At 36.3% G+C, this 17,725-nt stretch overlaps 1 long non-coding RNA gene across 1 annotated transcript in view; it reads right to left on the minus strand.

The window, feature by feature from the left end:
- LOC309617214 overlaps positions 1–17,005 on the minus strand; it is a 93,251-nt gene extending 76,246 nt beyond the window's left edge. The window contains exons 1-2 of the long non-coding RNA XR_014237802.1: positions 7,464–17,005; positions 2,057–7,137 (exon numbers count right to left, since the gene is read on the minus strand). This is a non-coding gene — a long non-coding RNA (uncharacterized lncRNA). The remainder of the gene's footprint in view (positions 1–2,056; positions 7,138–7,463) is intronic.
- Between the last annotated feature and the right edge of the window lie 720 nt (positions 17,006–17,725).

A 17,725-nucleotide genomic window follows, 5' to 3' on the forward strand; every position in this document is an offset into this window, starting at 1 on the left:
GGTAGTTCTACTTTTAGTTTTTTAAGGAATCTCCATACTGTTCTCCACAGTGGCTGTACCAATTTACATTCCCACCAACAGTGTAGGAGGGTTCCTTTTTCTCGTTGCACTCTCTAGCATTTATTGTTTGTAGACTTTTTGATGATGACCATTTTGACCGGTGTGAGGTGGTACCTCATTATAGTTTTGATTTGCATTTCTCTATTAATTAGCAATGCTGAGCATTTGTTCATGTGTCTCTTGGCCATCTGTATGTCTTCTTTGGAGAAATGTCTATTTTGGTGTTCTGCCATTTTTTGATTGGGTTGTTTGTTTGTTTTGATATTGAGCTGCATGAGCTGTTTGTATATTTTGGAGATTAATCCTTTGTCGGTCACATCATATGCAAATATTTTCTCCCATGCTGTAGGTTGTCTTTTTGTTTTGTTCATGGTTCCTTTGCTGTGCAAAAGCTTTTAAGTTTAATTAGGTCCCATTTGTTTATTTTTGTTTTTATTTCCATTATTCTGGGAGACAGATCTAAAAATATATTGCTGAGATTTATGACAAAGTGTGTTCTGCCTGTGTTTTTCTCTAGGAGCTTTATAGTGTCTGGTCTTACATTTAGGTCTTTAATCTATTTTGAGTTTAATTTTGCATATGGTGTTAGAGAATGTTCTACTTTAATTATTTTACATGTAGCTGTCCAGTTTTCCCAGCATCATTTATTCAACACTCATCTATGATTAAAAAAAAACAATTCTCCAGCAAGTGGGCATAGAGGGAACATACCTCAACATAATAAAGACCATGAATGACAAACTCATAGCTAACATCATATGCAACAGTGAAAAGCTGAAAGCATTTCCTCTAAGATCAGGAACAAGACACTCTCACCACTTTTATCCAACATAGTTTTGGAAGTTCTAGTCACAGCAATCAGAGAAAAGAAATAAAAGAAATCCAGGAAAAGAAGAAGTAAAACTGTTTGCAGATGATGTGATACTACACATAAAAAATTCTAAAGGCACTACTAGAAAACTACTAGAGCTCATCAATGGATTCAGTAAAGTTGCAGGATACAAAATTAATACACAGAAATCTGTTGCATTCCTATACACTAACAACAAAATATCAGAAAGAGAAATTAAGGAAACAATTCCATTTACCATCACAACAAAAAGAATAAAATAACTAGGAATATACCTGCCTAAGGAGGCAAAGCCCTGTACTATGAAAACAATAAGATGCTGATGAAAGAAATCAAAGATGACACAAACAAATGGAAAGATATACCATGTTCTTGGATTGGAAGAATCAATATTGTCAAAATGACTGTACTACTGAAGATAGTCTACAGATTCAGTACAATCTCTATCAAATTACCAATGGAATTTTTCACAGAACTAGAACAAAAAAAATTAAATTTGTATGGAAACACAAAAGACCCTGAATAGCCAAAGCAATCTTGAGAAAGAAAAACAGAGCTGAAGGAGTCAAGCCCCCTGACTGCAGACTGTACAACAAAGCTAAAGTCATCAAAACAGTATGGTACTGGCACAAAAATAGAAATATAGATCAATAGAATAGGATAGGTAGCCCAGAAATAAACCCATGCACCTATGCTCAATTAATCTATGACAAAGAAGGCAAGAATATACAGTGGAGTATCATACTATTTTGATTACTGTAGTTTGTAATATAGTTTGAAGTCAGTTAAGTGTGGTGCCTCTAGCTTTGTTCTTCTTAATCAAGGCTGCTTTGGCTATTTGGGGCCTTTCGTAGCTACATATCAGTTTTAGGGTTCTTTTTTCTATTTATGTAAAAATTCAATAAAGCTTTTTTTTTTTAAAAAGAGAAATGTAACTTTAAAATAAACTACAACAAAAACCTGTATGAATATGCTGTTTGCTTTGCTTAAACATTGTCCTTGACTTCTAGTCACCACATCTTAAACAAAGATGCTTCTTGTTCAAGTGTCTGATTCTTGTTTTAGCCTTAATTCCTCCTATTTCTCTTCTTACTATAACACTCTAAGTTCAAGCAATTAACAATGTTTATAGGTGCCTAAACTTACCTTGTCACTTCATGTTGGTTTCAAATCTTTATTCATGATGCTCCTCATCCATTCAATGTTCTTCTTCCCTTTTGCACACCTAAAAAACAAGGATATAGTCAAAGTCAATCTCAGTAGTCAACTGCTCTGGAAATAGACTTCCTACCCCCAAGAAACATTATGTTCTTTTTACTCCATAATAACAGTATATTTATTTATTTTTTGAACTCATTGCTTTTATTGCCTCTATTTGACATACCAGTCTTTTCCACTATATTAAAATCTTCTTAGTGCATGAACCACATATACTTTGTGTTTATAGGGCTAACATTGAGCTCAATCCATTGTAGGTACTCATTTCGTCCTAAATTACTTATGCTCTGTCAATAGAATATTGTTTAGCAGTTAAATCCCTCTGTCTGAAGGCCAGATAACTCATTGTAAAAAAGTTTTTTCAAACTCGATACAAATGCATCAGACAGGCCATATTTTTAACAGTTGAACAGAGAAACAAAAAAAGAAATGTCTCTGCCTGTAGGCCATTTTGATGTTGGAATCTTCTTGCCAGCAAAGTTCCCAATTAATGTTCAAGAAAAGCTATTTGTTTTGGACCATCATGTCAATGATATGTTTTCTTTCGGAAAAGAATAGCATTTGACTCTGCAGAGATAGAAGCAGACAGACAGAAGACAATAGAATAAAAATAAAAAAGTTTTTTTTTCTGTTCAGTTTCTAATATGAAATATATATCAAGGTTAGTTTTTGAGATCTGCTTGTTTTCCTATGTAGTTATTATGCCCATTAAGCACCCATGAAAACAAACAAAATGAACAACCAAAATATTGCAGAGGAAAGGATAAACTCAAGAATCTAGCAAACATACATTATTTAAATAATATACTTTATATACAACATCTATACTATTATTAATCTGATATCTTATAAATATGAATATAAAAATTGATCAATATAAATATCTAAATGTGTGTGCTTCCACTGTGACAGGCACCAGGCCAATTAGTTTGTATACAAAAGCTCATTTATGTCTCACAACAATCTTGTAAGGTCAACATTATTATTTCACAAATGTGAAAATTCAAGCTCAGAGAGAGATTAAATGATTTAAATCTTGACTTTATTGATTTTAAAACCTGTGTTCTTGTTCTACTAAATAACAACAACCACAAAAATAATATAAGAAAACAATCATAAAGCACAACAGCAATCAGTACTGTAACTTGAAAAGCTTCTTATACTTACTGAATTCTCATCATATACCCATTCTTAGTGCTACAGATATACAGTTTAAAGTTCTCACCTCTACCCTGTAAACTTGTTATCCCCCTTTGACAAAAGATAAGAGGACATCGGCACAATGACCAAGGGTTATACTGCTTTTACATTTTGGAACTAGGGTTGTAAGCTGGGCAGTCTCCCTGAAGAACTCTAGTTCCTAATATGTTATGTTTCAGAATCATTTGTATGTGTGGTCGTATGTATGTGATATCTATAAGCTTACATATACCCAGGTAAACATCAATTAACAGTTAAATTTAAACATGTTATAGACAATGTGCTAAAGAAATGTTAGCAGGACTGAACATCAATCCTAAGAAGTTTCACTACATCCCTCTAGCAATCTTCCACTGCCATAACTCCAATGCCATAGCTCTTTGAAAGTGAGAGACTCAACATATCTATAGCAAGTCTACTTGAGATGAGGTTACATGGATTCCCTTACCTTTTAAAATAAGACCTTCTTACTTGGCACACTGTCAGTACATACATGGATGTAGTTGAATGGATGTGTGGAGAGAGTAGGAGGGTAGGTGTTATAGCTGGGTTTCTGCTGGATTTAATGTACTAGGCACTCTATATGTAATGTGGTTTTATTTCTTGAATACTATACAATGAATTAGGAATTCATATTCCCATTTTAAAGATAAGGAGCCCAATTCTTGGTAAGGTTAATTAACTTCCAATATCAGTCAGCTATTGAGTTCTACAGATTAAAAAAACAACAGAAATACATAACTCTAATATTTTTGCTTATAACTGCTAGGTTGTATTATTCATCTTTCTTCCTATGTGTCTGACACATGAGGATCATTTGTTCACGTGAAGGCACCCAAGAATACTATTGGTCCAAAACACAAAGTTAGGAAGAGAGAGTTTATTATACCCACATCTTTTTTTTTTCTTTTTTTAAAATTATTTATTTATTATTTATTTTTGGCTGTGTTGGGTCTTCATTTCTGCGCGAGGGCTTTCTCTAGTTGCAGAAAGCAGGGGCCACTCTTCATCGCGATGTGCGGGCCTCTCACTATCACGGCCTCTCTTGTTGCAGAGCACAGGCTCCAGACGCGCAGGCTCAGTAGTTGTGGCTCATGGGCCTAGTTGCTCCGCGGCATGTGGGATGCCCCCAGACCAGGGCTCGAACCCGTGTTCCCTGCATTGGCAGGCAGATTCTCAACCACTGCGCCACCAGGGAAGCCCCCACATCTTTTTTTCCAAGATGATTTTTATTTGTACCTTAGATAAGAGAAAACCACAGGAGAGTTTCCTGGTGTTGATTGTGCCTTTAGAATCAGAACTATTCATTTTCGGATTATTAACAACATTCTATTTTTATTTCTATATCTGTGTTTGTCAAGATGTGACTATAATTTTGATGCTAAGGTAAATGATGTCTCCCTTGAAAAAGATCCAACCTGGCATTTGATATACCAAGTTGGACATAATCATTTAATTGAAGATATATTGTCCTGTTGATAATTATCATTAGTCTCCTAACGGCAGGTCTCTGTAGAAAAAAAGATGATGCCAACTAGTAGTTGAGGAATAAAATTTAGAGAGAATAAGTCATTGAATTGGTTAAAGCAGTGGCATGGAACAAAAGCTATATATTTAGGAGAGATTTGGGGTTTTACGCAGAACCTTTTTCCCCCATGTTTGAAAGAGACATTATGTATAGTTATTGTCTATTCATTTGTTTTCCTTTTCCTGCTCAAAGTGGTTTAAAAAGTAAATCTCTTTTTTTCTCTCTCTTTGTGGGTGTACACACACACACACACACACATACACACAACACTGGAGCCATTATTAAAATGTAACTTTTATAAAAACTTCAATTGTTCTTCACATAGTTTGCTTTTCTTTCACAAACAGTGATCCACTGAAGGGAAGACTACAGAATCATACAATACTATTTACTCCTTTAACGAAATAGCTCAAGGCCATCAAACATTCCTGTTTGACTTTTATTTTTTGTTGTTTTGATTCTTATGTCATATTTTTATGTTTTTTTTTTTTTTTCTAGTTTGCTGGTCTGTTTCCTTCCCATCAGCCATCGTCCCTCATCATTAAATATATGACAGAGTCTACTAGTGTTCTCGCTAATAAGGTCTAGGCTTGGAAATCAGAAAATCAAATCTGTCCTTTTAACCTCCTGAAGGGATACTTATTGGATAGTTACTATGTGTCAATATACAGGAGACATAATGTGGAACTAAAAGCAAATGAAGTAGTATATACCTTTATAGAATGAGAGTCTCATCTGAGAGGCAATCCATAAGAGAGAGTTACATAAAGGAATGATAGTTATGATAAGTAGAAAGGAGAACGATGCTATAAATATATATGGTAGGAGAAATTGCCCTAGCTATGGAATTGTTTCTGCAGAAATAGTTTTTATAACGTGTGGATTTATACACTGGTCATACATAATGATCATAATTTTGAAGGTCTATTTCCAATACTTGGTCCACAAAAGTGAGAAGTAGAGAACAGATTACCTCTTTTGTACCATCCTTCTACTGCCTACTGCTCAGCACCATGACAGTGGCTCAGCTTCTTTTTGTTTCCATATTTATTCCCAGCCTTTATACCATTACATATTGACAAAAATATATTCCATAATTTAAATTCTGTACTTGGTTGATAAGAATTATTTTGCTTTCTTTGGATATATGTATAAAATGGCCTTATATGTGACAGCTAGACAGATAAACAAAGACCACACACTCAAGGTTACTTTTCTCCTTTCCTTTTTCTCTTGTTTTTCCCGGTGAAAAAGAATGTATAGACATTAAGAGTGCAGGTTCTATAGATACCATGGCTGGAGAGAAGGCTCTGCTCTGCTAGGTAGAATTTGTGTGAATCTGGGCACTTAGTTCATTTCTTTGGGCATGAGTTTCCTTACCTACAAGAAGAGATACAAGCTGCAACTTCCTTATCGGGCTGTTGTTGGCATACAATGAAAAGACTCCTGTTTTACACGTCAGTACCATCAGTGATTGGATTTTAGCATGGTAGTCTGACCATGTCAGGTTTTATTGTGCATATTATGGGCTTAACTAGCCTCCTCTAATTCTTCACTGGGTATTCTTGTGGCTTAGTTTCATTCTCAGATTTAGCATAGGCATCTTGATACTAGAGCCATTATCTTATTTTTAGAACCACACACATCCCCCAGAGACTTAAGACTTTATGACAGACTCACTCCCTCTCTTTCACTTTTGTTAGTATTTCCTCACTTTATGAGTCAGCTCATATGATCTAGTGGTCAAGGAATTTAGTTCAGGTATAACATTCTCCTTCTTGAATAGCTTTGAATGATAAACACATAAAGTAGTCTCCAGGGAACAGGAATCACACCAATGTGGACTACTCTCCCACAGTGCCCTGCCTTCACACAATACAGATTCAGAACCACAGGCAAAAATCACCCCTTTGGTACAGAAAGTTGCAAAGGAAAAGATTTAATTGTGAAATATATTTACCTGGGAGATTTGAGCATGTGCTTTTGTTTTGGATTTTTCGCATTTTGTAATCTGCATTGTTTGTGCTGGCAATTCCTTCTGAGAGGGACTATAAGTGACTTCCAGTTGGAAGAGAGAGGGAAAAGCAAACAGCTTGCAAGCAGATACACGCAGAAATCTGGGTTGCTTCTAAACTGGCGTGCACATGCTGTGCCTATTTAAGTCTTGATGTCTCAACATGTAAGTCCTTCCCGCTATAAATAAGAAATATATATATAAAATCACAAAAACCTAGACTTTGCTTATGGGAATCTATGTGCTCTATTCTCTAGTATAAAAAACCTCAGGGGGCTTCCCTGGTGGCGCAGTGGTTGAGAATCTGCCTGCCAATGCAGGGGACACGGGTTCGAGCCCTGGTCTGGGAAGATCCCACATGCCGCGGAGCAGCTAGGCCCGTGAGCCACAATTACTGAGCCTGCACGTCTGGAGCCTGTGCTCCGCAACAAGAGAGGCCGCGATAGTGAGAGGCCCGCGCACCGCGATGAAGAGTGGCCCCCGCTTGCCACAACTAGAGAAAGCCCTCGCACAGAAACGAAGACCCAACACAGCCATAAATGAATAAATAAATTAAATTAAATTAAATTAAAATTAAAAAAAAAAAAAAAAACCTCAGGGATGGAATGGACCTGATAAGAGGGTGAAGTCTAAAATCTTTTTAGATACTTGTGCATTTTACATATACCACGTACATCAATGAATTCAGGGAAGCAAAGACATTGGAATGGGTTGAAGCAATAAGAGCAAAGGTCCAAACTAGAAAGGGGTAGTAATGGTCTGGGTGCTATCAAGTATTCACTGGTCCATGATATGTGGCTCCTGTCTTGGGAGGATGAGCAGGGTTCCATTAGTATTGTTAAAAATTAAAATAATGACAAAGCCTTACTGAGTGCCTGTCATGCGAGAAGCACTGAATATGTGGGATAGCCACAAATTCTTCGTTAATTCTCAGTGATGCTATGAGATAAATATTAACACTATTATTATTTTATATATAGGTATACTAAAGCACAGAGGAATTATGTAACCTCACCGAGGTCAAGCAATCAGTATAGAGCTGTGATTAAACACCAGGCTTTCTTACTCCAGGCCCTTATCCTTACTCGCCATACCCCATCTTCATGGAGACATCTGAATTGCACTATTTTGGACACTGATTTTCATACCCTGTAAACAGATTCCCAGATTCCACAGGAATAAAACTCAGAGATAGAATTTACCACATTGCAAAAATTTCTTAAAAGATGCTAGAAGCTATAACAATATCCCACCACTTATATTTTGTGTCAAGTAACTTAGCTGATATCCCTGGAGAAAAGACTATGCTGGCAATTGTAACCAATATACATTATTTATCAAGGTAACAGATTTATAATCAGAAGTTCCCTAAATTATACAGAGTGTTATACCTGAACCAAGATACAGTTTGTGTAAAGAAGCTTCTTCAAATATAAAATCTCATCCAAAACTGTATGAGAATTTTCCAAACAAATAAAACAATATTATAAGTATTACCTTTTGCCTGATCATCATTTCTATTCATATTTGTCAAACATGTTAAACACAGCTTTACCTTTGATAAACTTAATCAGGGGTAATGGGTGAATAATTAGAAGATACATTATAAATGAATAACAGAGTATATATTTGGTAATAATTAAAACATTTAATTATTTGTTTTAATAATTAAAACAAATAATTAAAACAATAATATAACATTTACCAGTATTTAGTATCTAGCAAGTATCAATGCTATATCAATTGCTTTAAAACTATTACTTTATTTAATATTCTCAGTAACACTATGATGTCATTTGGTACTTTGGGATCTTTGGGAACAAAAGGCCTTAGTAAAAGTCTAAGGTGTGGAAGTGTTCATAGGTTACAAAAAAATGTTACTAGAGCTGAGCTGTAAAAGGTAATCAGAATTAAACATAAAAAGCAGAAAAGTCCTTCCAGGAGAAGAAAACAACACATGCAAAGAAGGTTGGAGGTATAGGAAAATATGGGTCAATTGCAGAAATTGTGGCTGTAGCTTAAAGGTCGTATATGTCATGCAGAGGAGCTTAGTTGTTATACTGAAGGTAATGAGAAGACAGGGAACCTCTGAAAGGGGCAATGATGTGGTGGTGTTTGTATTTTGGAAGATCTCCTTGGAGGATAGGATAAATCTACTGATTAAACAATTGATATGCAGGAACCAAATAATGCAACTCTGAGACAGAGTTATTTCTGTATCTCTGTATGTTATATCTACATTTGAGGTTATATTTCTCTTGTATAACAAGAAGCAGCACAGAATGAGGGCATTACACTCAGAGGTCTCCAAGTCACACTTTAAAAATACTATACATGGCTAATATGCCTTTAAGAACAGACATTGGCCTCAATTAGTATTTATTTATCTTAGCTGAGCCTACTTTACATATAGTAAAATGTTTAAACCTTAAGTGTATAATTTATATTTCTATGTGTGCATTCAAGATGCCACCAGGAGAATGTATATCATAGTTTGTTCATCAGAAGAAGTGATGAATATATTAATTAATTAAAATTATCTTTCAATGATCTTTTTATCCCCTCCCATCTATAAACGTATGGAACGAGTTCTATGGGAAACAGAGAGCTTAATTACATGTGTTAGGGAAAGCTTGTTAATAAACGCAGTTGAAGCTAGAAAGTGCTAAGTGTTGTGAACAGGCATATTGAAAGTTCCATGGTTGTTCAGAGTAGAGTCCTAGATCATCTCCATCTTCAGGAATCAAAACTCGCTTCTGGGGGCAATGGGTACTGAACTGCAGCTTTAGTAATTAATAATATTTAAATCATCAAAACACCAAGAAAATACTAAAATTGCAAGCACAGAAAACAATGATCTGTTTCAGTTCTCTGTGTTTCAGAGAACCAAGACCTTGATGTAAATTCTTCCTCAAGGTCCCTGATGATCAACATAAGACTCCCTAATGGACAGGATAGAACTCTCTGTGAACATCTTTCTAAAAATGCAGTTATATAGAGAGAGCTTATAAAGATACAGAGGTCTTTAAATAATTAATTTAGAACTAAGGTTATTATTATTAAACATATGTACTTTTATATGCGTTAACTATTCATGGTGTTTGTTTTGGAAATTCTAACCAAAAACATTGATCGCACAACTAATCTCTGTCAATGTCTGACCTGCTTGTGTCAGGAAAAAAAATAATGATTCTTGAGTGAGATAGTCATACCCCACTTTTCTATCCTTGAGCTCTGACAAGTAAGCCTTGAAAATATTATTAGTTTAATGTATGATTGTAAATTCTTGGCATTTTGGCTTCTGTGTGGCTTATAATCCCCATCTCCCACCTCCCCGCTGCCCCCCCGCCTTGACAGTTCAGTTTCCTTATTACTACTAGTAAATCTGATCTGGAGTACTCTTTTAGTGCAGAAATTGTATTAATTTTGGGGAAAATACTCATAGTTTAAATCAATAAATAATTTATATTGTCTTAAAAAGAGATAAAAGTATCACTGAATATATTCATCTTTTACTTTTTTTAGAGTGGAAAGCTTTTGACAATATAATGGGTTCTAGTAGACTTCAGTTTCTGGAATATTTTGAAAGATATTTTATAAGCTATTCAAGTGCTAGATATTCTGATCAATAACACTAAAATTCAATGAACACATCTTTATTTGGTATCTCAAATATTCAAATATTTCTAGAAATGTTTAATTTATTAAAGAGTATTGTTCTCTTTTTCCATACCTACTTTGCTAGAGCTACTAATAACTTCCATCTACTGATCTAGACACTCCAGCTCCAGAGCTCAGTTGTATTAGGTCAGAGATATAGTGTAATATGGTGACATTACCTTCACTGGGGACATAGGATCTTATTTCAATCTTGTGCTCTCAGATCTGGTATGTGATGGTACAATCACACCCTCTGAACTCAATCCTTATGACTAAGCTTCTTCTGCCTCAGGTGTCCTGTCTAGCACTACACTTGCTTGAAATTGGACACCAGTTTTTAGCGTTTCCATCTTGAAACCATAAAGTGGCCTTGAGGTATCCCTTTCCTTGAGGACCATATTGTATTTTCCATACCCACCACATGTGAAAGAACTAGTCACCTGAATACCACCCCTGTGGCCATCATCCAGTTTTCACCTATTCCTTATGGATGTTGATTTTTTAGCCCTTGTTCTTCTCACCTCCCTGTGTCCATGGTTTATGTCCTAAGACTTTACAATCCCTTTCACTAGAAGAAGAGTGCATTTCCCTGAAACTTAAGTTTGAACTCAGCTATGCATAATGGTTTGAAAGAGCCACAAATCTTTGACCTTCTTCCCATCAAGAGTTGGGGGCTAATTTCTTTCCCCTGGAATCTGAATCAGCTTTAGTGACTAGTCTGTAACTAATAGAAAATAACATAAAATATACTGGGTAACTTCTGAGTCTGGGTCAGTAGAAGTCACGCAGCTCCTGCCTGATTTTCTGAAATACTTGTTGGAAGAACCCTGAGTTACCAGGTAAGAAATCCAACTATGCTGAGGCTGTGAATGTCAAGTTTAGATACTGTGTTCAACAGTCCCAGCTGATTCTTTCCTCCAGCCACCCAACCCAGACCAGACATAGGAGTGAAGAAGTCATCTTGGAAGGCGATTCTCCAGCCCAGCTAATCAAGTGATCAATCATTTCAATCATCTCAAGTGAGGACCAGACATCATAGAACAGAAAAGAGCCATTCATACTGTGCCTTTTCCAAATACTTAGCCAACAGAATCTGAGAGAACACAATAGTTGTTTTACACCACTAAGTTTTTGTTCAACTTGTTTTATAGCAATAGATATCTAGAAAATCATGTGACTGCTTTGCTTGATGAGATCTGGATGGAAGTAACTGTGTGCCATTTATAAGCCTAAACCCCAAGAGATTTTACTCATTTCATCTCTTTGTTCTTCTGCTTCTGCCATTGCTAGAATAAGAGCACACTCTGGCTAACCCGATATTCCACGGGAGACAGAGTATGTGGTGTAGGTCTGTGTCCATCATGCAGGGAGGAACCATTCCAAGCTTCCCCACAGTCTGAAGCACAGCTATCCAACCACATCCTGACTAGGTCAGCAAACCACCAGGCAACATACAGACTCACCAGCAAGAATCAATAATTGTTGTTTTAAACTACCTCTTTAGTCGATTACACAGCAAAATCTGACCAAAACACCCCAAAATTATTTCTGCCACTAACCACAATTGTCTGATTGTTTCTCATCAAAGAACAAGGCAAGTTAGCCATGTTCTTTTCCATTATGTACTTTGAATTTTTGGCAGTTTCCACTCAGGCACCAATTCCTGGCCTATGGTACCTATATGTGCTCTAGTCCTAGAAGGTCTTTCCCATAGCTGACTTAAGTTATGAAATAGATCAATGTCTCTGGAGTATAGATTTGGGGGTTACCAGAAAAACTAAAGAATGGCGTTCTTTCATATCTCCCATGGTAGTAATTCTACTCCTGCTCCTTCAGACCCTTACATTAAACAAGTTATCTGTCAATGACTTCCCAGTCTTCAAGCACTCTTTTATACACACTCACTGTGCTTTCCTCAAGAGGCAAAGGCTATCTTTCTCCCAGTGAAATCCTTTTTATTTTCAAGACAGTAACTGCACAAATGCATTGCACGGTTCTAAATCAACATCTCTCTTCCTCTCTCCCTCTCTCTCCCTCCCTCTTTCTCTCTCTCTCTCTCTCTCCTTTCCTCACAGCCTCATGATGGGAGCATTTTAGGATTATTTTCTTTGCCATCTGTTTCTCAGAAAATGATGGAGACTACGAAGTTCAGGGCGGTACAGACATGTGGGCTGATGGCATCAGTATTTCTTGCTCACATACAGCCCCCCAAATCTCAAAATCACATTTGCCACTAAATTCCAATTGCAAGAGCCAGATGGAGAATTGAAATGTGATGGGGCAAGATGTTTCATTTCATTTCAAATGTTTAATGACTTTCCATTCGTAGATAAAAGATCAGAAAATTAATGTAAGGTACAGAAGTCAGGAAACGTGAAAACATTAGGATAGAATCTGTAGAATAAAATTTTATAAGTGCCCAGTGTGTCTGAAAGAAAGATCATCAACATTGCAAAATGGAAGTTCTGGGAAGGATCTTTGAGAATACCTATTGAATTTTATAGATGAAGAAATAGACTCAAGGTTAAAATGCTGCGTAACTCTATTCAATTCAATTAAGCAGTGGGGCTAGGACTACATCTGAAGTAGACATTATCTGACTTTTTAAATAAATTCTGTTAATAAGAGGTGGAAAGAAAGAGAGAATGAGAAGGGATGGTAGTAGCAGGAGAGAAGAGTGAAGGATGAAGTAGAAACAATGTTGTTAATCAAGGAGAAAAGAAATGCATGAGGGGACTTCTTCCTGGAGGGAAGGGGGGTGGGAACCTAAGAACTGGACTTTTTGCCTGCCCACTGGGTGTCTCATTTTATTCTCCAAGAATTTTCTAAAAATTAGGATGATTGACAAATTTTAATGAGTGAGGGAGACTGTAAGACATAAATTACTTTTCCAGACCTGATTCTAACCTAGACCACCCTAATGCCAAAATTCATGGTATTTCACTACTATGCCACCCCAGCTCCAGAAAAGAGAAAAAGGGGATGAGAAAAGGAGATCTAGTGGGAGAGACCAGAACAGAATTTTATTAAAGGCATATGCTAGGTCAACAAGGTAGAATTCAATATTTTGCTCTATCATTTACCTGCTGTTTCTCCTTGAGCAACCTATTTCACCCCCTCTGTGCCTCTGTTTTCCCATCTCTCAAATGAGGATTACTGTAAGGATTGACTAGTGTAATTTTGCTAAAGCAATCATCATGTCTTAAACACTTTTTAGATGTGTAGATTCTTAGATGACTTTAAATGTTATACAGGAGTAGAATGTAAGGAGAGAAAACTTTGCTCAAAAAGAGACAAAATCAACCAACCAACCAACCAAAAAAAAAAAAAAAAAAAAAAAAAGCAAGCAGGAAGCAACAACAACAACAAATTTTGAACAGCATTTGCAATAGTAGCCCTAGCATTTCCTAAAATCCCACCTGTGGTGCTGAAGCTAGCATTTGTGGCAGTTATATAAAGCTTTGATTGTTCTATAATTCTATGATTGTTCTATAAATTCCAAAGCTTGTTATGCCACAGCTATGAAACTTTGGGCACAGAAATTAATGGAGGCTGTATTCTTGCCTGCATGATACCAGGCTTTTGTAGTCTTAGAGAATAAAATTTGAAAGGAAATGGGCTTCATGCAATAGTTTGTCATAAGTGAAATTTATATTTATGCAAAGTGCAAAAGTGTTTAAGAAAATCCCAGTCATTTGAGGGTATGGTCAACTAGGATTCCATTACTTGGCATTTCATGTTAATTTTCTCATCTGTAATTTGTAAGTTTTGAAACTTCTCAGTGTCTAGAAGAGATCACAGCACATAACAGCATGGAAATAACTACTTTTTGAACGATTCTACTGCTTGTTATAGTTCTTTATAATATAATACCTGAACAGGCTAAATAACAGAGGATAATGTAGGGAAGAGAACAATGATTTGAAGTTTGTTTTCTAGCTTACTCTCTCCCCCTAACAAGTTAGCACAAAAACCTAAATTCCCATCTCTTCTGACACTGATACCTCATGGGCTGCAGCGTAGGGACTGACATATTCCAGTCACTAAGTGAGGAAATCCATATATAAGGATCTCAGTGCTTATCTTTGGAACCAATCTCTTTAGTTTCCAATACCAGCTTTGTCACTTTATTGGCTGTGTGAATTTGAGAAGGTGATCACATCTCTTTCTGTCTCAATTCTCTCATCTATATGATGTGTCAGGGGAGGTGATAATAATAACTATTTCTTAGATGTTTTGAGGATTAAAAGAGGTGATCTACGGAATCAAATGGAACCATATCTGACACAAAGTAAAGCACTCAATATATGTCGGGTGTTATTGGTCTTGTTCTAAGAAAAGTTGGAAGCCATATATAAGAATTTTAGATTGGAGTGAAGTGAGGGAGTCTGTAGTTTAAAAAAAAAATGCTGTCTGGAAAAATGTAAGTCAATAGTGCAATGTGTGGATAGCACAAGAGCATGAGGATGGTAGAGGTCAATTAACAGCAGGAAACTGACTTCCACCACATATATGTCCCACATCATTTCATGGAGGGGAGATCCAGAATTGAGATCCTACAGAGTATAAATGCAGAGAGACCAAAAAATTTCATGAGAATAAAGAATATCAAAATCCATCATTTTCAACAGAGTACCAAATCCAAAATTAGAAGGTAAAAGGGCATGAAGCAGATTTCTCTGTGTGAATGTTTTGCATTAAATATAAACGGAAATTTCCCGTAGATTGAAGGAGACATTGCAAAATTAGAGTAGGCATGGATGGAAGAACTGTGTGTGTATGGGGGTAGGGAGTCCTAAGGAGTCTACAGCAGCAGTGACCAATAAAACTTTCTGTGATTATGTAAGTGTTCTGCATCTGCACTCTGCAGTATGGTAGTCACTAGCCACGTGTGACTTTTGAACACTTGAAATGTGACTTGAGAACTTGAGGAACTAAATTTTAAATTAAGTTTAATTAATTAAAAATTTAATAGTCATAGGTGGCTAGTGGCTACCCTTATGGAAAATGCAAGTCCATAGAACTGGATGGATAGACAGATAAAGATATCTTCACAATTAGGAAAACAGGGTACTTCAATGCTTTCTAGTTTTATGACTTGGCCTGTTTTTAGCATTCCAACACATGATGCTAAGAGACTTAACATTTATATTTCCTATAAGAACAGAGGCAAACTAGGGATTCTAACTCTATCAGGCATCTTCTTTACCGGCACATAGGCTAGAACTCCAGAGAATAAAGTTTTTTTTTGTAAAACCCCTTCCTAGAGTTACAAGCACTGACTGTTGCTCATTCCTTTTGGAGTCTCCCTTGCTTGTACACCAGGCCAAATAAAAAGCAGGGGTTGGCAAGCTACTGTTTTTCACAAAACTGTTTTTCACTGGGATGTCTTAAGTTGAGAAAGAACATGGCAAATACGGTAAAATAATGACAGTTGTCACTTGTTTTTCAGATGTACCACACGAGTTACTATAGTATCATCTTCCTCCTCTTGAAGAGTCTCAAACAGAAGATAACACAAGCCAAACTGTTTTTAGAGGTGAATGCACAATTTGGATTTCTGCCAACAGTGCTGTAATCAGGTATCCAAAACTTTAGAAAGCAGACATATATTTCTGCACTATTTTAAAATAATCAGTGAGGTAGTAAAACTTTTCCAAACAATTCTTACACTAAAAACGTGTTGTCAAGTCTCAATAGAGGTGTCATATGACAGTTGATTCTCTACTTCAAGCTTGAGAAACAGCATGTCCTTCTGTCTTCCCTTTGAGCTCTCTTCTTTCTGAAACTTCCTGGACTGTGCATCTTCAGAGGAAAAATAAAAAGCCTCCATTTTATTTAAGCCACTGTTATTCTTGGCACCAAATCCTAATGTATGCAGAAAAAGATCACGTTCTATTCCCAACTGATTGAGTTGAATGTCAGTTTGAAACTATAATATGTGCTGTGAGGATCCAGGCCATTTCTCCTCTCATAACTGGTGGGACTTTTTTTTTCCACCACTAATAATTGCTAAATTTTACTGAATACTTGCTGTATGTCATGCACTATTCTGACTGCTTGCACAGTAAGTTCATGAAATCCTCTGAAGCAACCCTGTGGGATAACTATTATAATTGCTCCCAATTTACAATGCAAAGTCTTAATCACAGAGAATTTAAACAGTTTTCCCAAGGTCAAAGGGCAACTAAATGTTGAGACTGGTATGAACCATGTGGATTCATGAGGCAATACCCATCCTCTTAATAATTAATGGTTAGGATCTGACTAGCATAGTATTACTTACATGGGGCAGTGGATCTAGCTAAAACTCAAAGAGGCATTTATTGTGGCTCTACAAAGACCAAGTCTGCTGGGGGCTGCGCTTTGCAAAGACAAGTTTTCAATACCTGTGCATCTCAGAGTTCATTTTTAATATATTTCAATCTTTTATTTATATTTGTACATTCATGAACTTCCTGTTTTTCTTTTCTGAAAACTGACTACTTATTTGGATTCTGTTGCCATTATTATTGTCAGCATCATAGCTGATCTGTATTAAGCACTTTCTGTATAGCAGATCCTAACTCAAAAATTTACAGTAATTATCTCATTTAAAATTACTAAAGCCTAAATTGATGTGTATAATTATTATCTATATTTTACAGATGAGGAAATTGAAGATCTGGGTTCCTTTCTCAAGTTGTCACAGTTGCCAATGAACAGCCAGGGAATTAACCTGGGTCTGCCTTACCCTACTAGCTTTACTGAAGAACTGTACACTTATAGGCATGTTTGTAATTTTGCCTGTGGACAAAGCTGATCGTTCTATCCGACTGTGGTTTTCAACCTGCAAATATGCAATTTCCTGTTTAAGTCATAATAAATATGCTAGTTTTTAAGAACACACAACTCTCTCTCCCCGACTCAGAATGCATTTACTGCGTTTTCCTCTAGGCAGGAAAGAAACATGCATTTAAGGCTCCCTGTGACAGATGATTCACAGAGCAGCACTGATGCCTTGCTTTATCTGTGCCCCTCACATAAAGTGCTGCAGTTAAAGTGGTGAGTGAGGGAAGTAGCAGCAGAATATGGGCTGGTACTGAATAAAGAGAAAAAAATGAGAGAGGAATAGTCGTTGCCAGTGAGGGAAACTGCCAAAGCTAAATAGGAATTTAAACTCCCTTTTACCCCCCAGTGAACAAATGCACAACTT

This window comes from Balaenoptera borealis (assembly GCF_965194805.1).
Source record: "Balaenoptera borealis genome assembly, chromosome: 19".
NCBI classification, from domain to species: domain Eukaryota; kingdom Metazoa; phylum Chordata; class Mammalia; order Artiodactyla; family Balaenopteridae; genus Balaenoptera; species Balaenoptera borealis.